We start from the raw sequence: 6,494 nt of genomic DNA, 5'->3' as shown, positions 1-6,494 counted from the left end.
TTTCACGATTCACGATGCCTAGGAATTTCATGATCTGCCTGATTTTACGATCGGCCGCCGACATATATATATTACATCTTCACGCTTAATAAATAATAATCAATAGATAAATAAATTTCTTTATTTCGGTCAAATATTGTATCCATATAGTGTTAGTAGAGTCAAGTGCAAAAATATGTATAGAAAAAACGTCTCGTAAATATGGTACCACGCTCTTATTACACTGCAATAAGATGCTATGGGACATATTTTTGAGTAAGATGTGTACACCCATATTTTTACACTTGACTGTACAACAAGAAAATATCTTATCTTAACCTAGTGTTAGTATTTATAAATAGAATTTAAACATGATGTGCTAATGTATAATATATACCTACACTACCGCAGCGTATATCTATATTATAAATTGCTCTACACTTTTCATTTAACTTAACACATTGAGTGCCGGGAACCTGCTCGGCGAGTTCTCTATTCGTAGTCGCTTTCCTCTACAAAGCGGGAAAACGCTGGGATCGGCTAAGAGCGTAGCGCTACGAAAACGTTGGCTATGAATGTGTTCGCTGAACCGATTTAGATGAAATATGGGGACATAGGATAGCTCGTCATCATCCCGCGCAGACGAATTTTCAGGCAGAAACTACCTAGTTTCATATATTTTGGAATGAAACGCAGAGGAGTTAAGAAAGAAAAGTTATTTTGTAGATTAGGTATTTTTATTATGGAATCGTCTTTTGTCGTCTATTAAGATTTCGTAGGTACGTCAAACTATAATCGCGTATTTTTCATGCATAGGCTCCCAACTCAACTATAATATTAATTTCGATACGCTGTAATTAACTAAAAAGAATTGACCAATAACGAAAAGCCCAATCGCATGCCGCCGCGCTCCCATAGAAAAGACATAGACGGGCAGCTATTTCATGAGCATATTCATTCAATGCGTGTGTCAATGTCTATTGAGATTCTTACCAATTTTCATTAATTATTTAGGTTTTATAGCAAAATTGTATTATTTTACATGATTTTGAAGAAAAATTATTGTACACAATAGTGATATAATCAAGCTTTTCAATTTCGTACCTTACTTAGGCAACTCAGCAATCTTCGTCGCGACTACGTACGACTGAAAAGCTCTATTATATCACGATTGTATAAAATACTAACTATATTTAAACTGGAAAACTCAAAAACATAGTCAACAAATGAAAGAGAGCATTATAAAACTCGCCGGTCACATCTTTAGGAACATCGACGTATGGTCCGATTGCGTCTTTTTGTACTTCGTGCTCTTCGTAGAACCATTCGGGGAACAGAGAGGAAGGGCCAATGATGTAGTGCCACTGTCTCCCTTCCGCACGGACTATTAGTGAGGTGTGGGTGCCTTTGAAGTATAACTGGAATTAAAAAGGTACAATATGAACGCGAATATCACTTAAAAGCGTTGTGATGTGAGTTTTAGGGGATATTCTGTATCTTTAGGTATTTTAGGTCAGACCCCTGCCCTACCCTTCTGCCCTTTGGGCAGAAGCACCTGGGTGCCAGCTTGGATCCTTCGACTCAGTCCAAAGGCGCGCTGTACGAATCGTCGACGATCCCAAACTCACAAGCGGCACTGAACCATTAAGTCTAAGGAGAGACTTTGCCTCCTTGTGTGTGTTCTACCGCTTGTACAATGGGCTGTGCTCTGAAGAATTGTTTGACATGATGCCAACGGCCACTTTCTATCACCGCACCGTCGCCGTGTTCATCCTCATACCCTCGAACCTAAATGGTCGCGCACTGTGCGGTTTAAGAGGAACTTCCTCCCGCGGACGCTTCGGCTGTGGAATGAGCTCCCTGCCGAGGTTTTCCCGAGGGTATACAGTATGGGGTTCTTCAAAAAAGGAGTGTACAGGTTTTTAAAGGGTCGGCAACGCGCATGTAACTCCTCTAGAGTTCCAGGCGTCCATAGGCTACGGTGAATGGTTACCATCAGGCGGGCCGTATGCTTGTTTGCCACCGACGTGGTATAAAAAATATATAAATAAAAGTAAACAAAATCTACCCTCAAGTGGCTCCTTAAGCATTACGTGATAACATAATGTAGGTTAAAGTTAGGTCGTTCAGTGACTGATCCAGGCGTTTTTGTATTTGGTTGGTTAACCCTTTACCAGGCTAAGGGAGATATATTTCCCACATACGGCACTTCAAACTTGTGTTCTATTTTCGATGAGTAAGACTGACATTCAATTTTCATTTTTGAACTGTCAGCCTGATAAAGGGCTAACCAATAAATGTTATAACTACCCGAAAATTTACAAATAGTTTGTTTACTTTTATTTAAATACCTAAACAGTTAGAAAACGCCAAACGATACTTAAATAATGTTAATTAATATATAACACAGTCCCGTGACTTTTCGTACCCGCTGTATGAATACATTTTTCACCACACCAACTGGTAAAGGCCCTCTTGATTGTTCAATAACTAATGAGAAATTTTATCCACATGTGGGGCAAAGTAATCAGATGCAAATTTTAAGTTGTTTCTTTGTGTTAACTGGTAGAATGGAGTTTAATATATATTTTTTTATTATATTCATTTGGATTTGATTTGGTTTGATCTTTTTGGTATTTCATAGTTAATATTTCCCTCGCGTTGGTGTGGTGAAAAATGTTGTGTTTCACTCGGAGAAAAAGTTTGTTTAACCCTCGTATCTTAAAACACTCGCAACGCTAAAGATTCCACTTCTCGAACCACTCGCTAAACTCGAGGTTCAATTTTGTAATCTTTCGCTTGCTCGGGTATCTATATTAGCATGAGCGGTTAAACAAGTTTGCCTCCTTGTAAAACAAATAACTATTTACGTTTCGGTAGGTACGATTGTCATCTTGGATCATTGACATATATACAATATATATATATAAGGACGGGCCTTACGGGCACTAAGAATGGCGCTAGTTCAGTGGTGTCACTCACGAGTTCGAGCCAATCGTGTAGTCTAACGGAACTAGTTGCGAAAAATCGCGCGCGTGATGCGAACTCATCAACCAATCGCGTTGCGTCGTTATGGCTCCTCTTCACGATGGCCCAGCGCTGGCCCAGCGAGATGGCCATGCGATGGCTGACACGCCACTACACGATGGCGACATTCAGTTGCGATCTATTCGTTTTCCAAGATGGACGTGGAAGCATTAGCCGCTGCAGCAATTTATTTATACGCCACGTACCAACCTTTTCTTAATCTGCACAATAATAAAGTAATTAAAAAGAAATGACATAGAAGATTATGGTGGATGTTATCTATCCATCGCAATAAATAAATAAATAAACTACTTATTATATTATGGGACAGTATTACACAAATTGACTAAGTCCCACGGAAAGCTCAATAAGGCTTGTGTTGTGGGTACTTAGACAACGATATACATATATTATATACATATGTATAAATACTTAAATACATAGAAGACATCCATGACTCCGGAACGAATATCCATGCTCATCACACGAAGAAATGCCCTTACCAGGATTTGAACCCGGGACCATCGGCTTCATAGGCAGGGTCACTACCCACTAGGCCAGACAGGTTGTCACCTAAGTCAATTTAAATTTGTGCAATAAACTCTTCAAACCTTTGAAACCCTACTAAAAATCATTACTTGTCTCTTCCTTAATGTGCCGCTGTGTAGGTATATATTGTGCATATATATAATTTATGTATGTACATATATTTAGATATGTAGGTATCTAATATTAATTTCTTTTATTATTGGTATATTTATTTATTTAAATTGTGAATGTATTGTATATACAGATGTCTGCGTAATGTATAAGTAATTTTCCTAATCCTCTAATTAATTCGTGCACTATTTGTTATAATTTTTTTTTTTTAAATATCCTGCTACCTTATTTCTATAGTTTTGGTCTTTATGTTTGGGGTTCCATGTTACGCTTTCTCCCCGATATAACTCTAAAAACTTTATTCTTTCGTGATGCGGCCACATACTCGTCATTTTTAATCAAAATAATACACAGCACGAACGTCCTCACTCGACCGCGTTCGAGCACGCACTGAGGGATGGGCCACGTGTAGATGCGGACAGCCATCGCTGGCCCACTGCCTTTGATGTGCGGACGAAAAACCGACACCGCGGCCATCCCATCGCCATCCCGCGCGCCATAAGCCATCCGACACCACTACCCTCTCTACACGCTGGCCCAGCTTAGTGGGCCACTATGATGGTCCATCGTGTAGAGGAGCCATTAGACTGCACGAATGGCTCGAATTCGAGTGCGTGACACCGCTATACTGGCCCCATTCTTATTGTCCGTATGGCCCGTCCTTAGATATTTTCAATGTCTTGGATAGTCTGTAGTCATGGTGGTCACTGTTTTAAGTATTGATATAAACTGCTTTACTCTATGGATAGAAACAAATAAAACTGACGAGTAAAAACCTATCTACCTTTATCGAAGAGAGGCCTCTGTCTGCATCGTCTATATTCACTTCTGCTTCATCTCCTGTAGTCAGACTGTAATAAAAATGGTTAATTAGTGACCTCAATTAATTGAATAAAATAATCATTTATTGCAGAATTAAATTTCCATATTATATTAGTAACTTATTCATATACTAAACCTATGTTTATAACCATTTTATAATCTACTTAGGGGTCATCCATTATAATTACATCACACGTTTAGGGCGAGGGAGGGGGTCAAGAAAATGTGACATGTTGTGACAAGGGGGAGAGAGGTGTCACAAACTATGACGTCACTTTAACTTCATCAGTAACCGATTTTTTTTTTGCTGTACAGGTAAGTAACAACTTTTTGGAACGATAGTTTAATTTTCTTTCCTAATCAGTTTTGGGTTATAAAATTACTAATATTTCTTTTTTTCGAAAATATTTTGATAAAATATGAATGATACCATGATACCTAATTCGATTTCCCGATTTTCTTGAAAACAAAATTGCTAAAAGTGTGACGTCACACCACGGGGGGAGGGGCTTGCCAAATGTGACTAAGTGTGACAAGGGAGGGAGGAGTCATAAAACCTAGAAATTCGTGTGATGTAGTAAATTTACTTTACTGCCATCTTTCTGCTCGATTGGCTCGATATCGTGTGCATGACACCGCTGTCCTGGCCCCATTCTTATTGCCCGTTAGGCACGTCCTATAAGAAAAAAAAGTTAATATACTTACGCGAATTTGTTAATAACTCTCATAATTTCAGCAAGCATAGCATTTTCATCGACTGTAGGCATAGCTCTCGACGACTTTTTAGCTTCTTTGTTCTTCCTCGGTTGACGATGACTTGAACTGAAAACAGAGTAATTTAACAAAATCGAGGACTAAGAAATATTGGTACCTATTAATACTTATATAGAAGAATTTAAGTCTAAGAGAAAGTAAATACAGATATATCGTGTCATTCACAAAGACGCCTGCCTTGACTCTTATTCTCATATTTTTAAAGGTTAGATTTGACAAATCTGCGCGTCATCGTGGATGACACGAACTATATAGAAGTGCTTAGAGTTTAGCGACTGAAGTAGGTGACAGTACGATGTTTTGTGTTCGTAGCACAAATTATTCTCAGCATAGACTTTACAAGTTTGAAACTCTTCTTCCCTTAAAGTATGCCTGTGGAAGTTTAAAAAAAAAATTGGTGCCGAGAATTGAACAAGCCTTTTGATCGCGCCGACAGTAATCGGCCAACTACTAAAACTAATGAATAGGCTCCACAACTCCATCGTGATACGCGACAGCTTCGTGAGTCATTGATGAAACTTTTCGCCGTGATCAGGTAAGCCTCGGTACTCGGTATCGGGAAAGCACGGCGAGTTCGAATCGAATCAACTTTTTCCTTTGCTAAAAATTATGCTAGCAGGTTGGCTTTAGTCTAGGGTCCCGTAGAAAAGAAATAGACAACGGAACCCTATAAACAGTAAAATAATATAGAAATACTCACCCATCATTTAACTGTCCACCAAATACTTCCCGCACTTCTTCCCCTGAAACTTGTCTAAGTCTCAACGTGTCCACATCTCGATTTAAGCTCAAAACCCAAGCATTCACATTCGGCGAAACCACTCTTCTCCATTTGGGAATCTCTTGCAAACTGTTAAATCTCTCATGAAAAATATAGTCATGCTTTGGATTATCTAATTTCGCGAAAACCGTTGAAAAGAAGAGAAATGCGATTTTGAACATGACTGGTCGGTGGTAGAATGAGTAATGGTACACATATGGACAAGATAATGATACCAACTAAATCAATAAAATGTTTTTCTTTTTCTGTAGCGATTCGTTGTGGTGTATTAGATACGCTCTGGTATGTCTTTATTACTCATTGAAATATATGACGCATTCAATGTGCTGCTTCCTTAACTTCTTTACGTGCTTGGACATCAATGGAAAGCCCTCTGCGGTACATGAATGCAAGCACTGAGGTCATACACTAGGTATACCTGATAATTAATAAAAATTAATGAATATGTAAA

The 6,494-nt window shown here is 38.7% G+C and overlaps 1 long non-coding RNA gene across 1 annotated transcript; it reads right to left on the bottom strand.

Annotated features, from left to right (window-relative positions):
• Positions 1-107: 107 nt before the first annotated feature.
• Positions 108-4,753, bottom strand: LOC133530360 (uncharacterized). Its single transcript, XR_009801299.1, has 2 exons — positions 4,451-4,753; positions 108-1,397 (listed from the first exon to the last, which is right to left on the bottom strand). It is a non-coding gene; the product is annotated as an uncharacterized LOC133530360 (long non-coding RNA).
• Between the last annotated feature and the right edge of the window lie 1,741 nt (positions 4,754-6,494).

Source organism: Cydia pomonella, chromosome 22 (assembly GCF_033807575.1).
Source record: "Cydia pomonella isolate Wapato2018A chromosome 22, ilCydPomo1, whole genome shotgun sequence".
Classification (NCBI taxonomy): domain Eukaryota; kingdom Metazoa; phylum Arthropoda; class Insecta; order Lepidoptera; family Tortricidae; genus Cydia; species Cydia pomonella.
The sequence above is the reverse complement of the archived record's forward strand: the minus strand, read 5'-3'. Positions and strand labels throughout refer to the sequence as shown.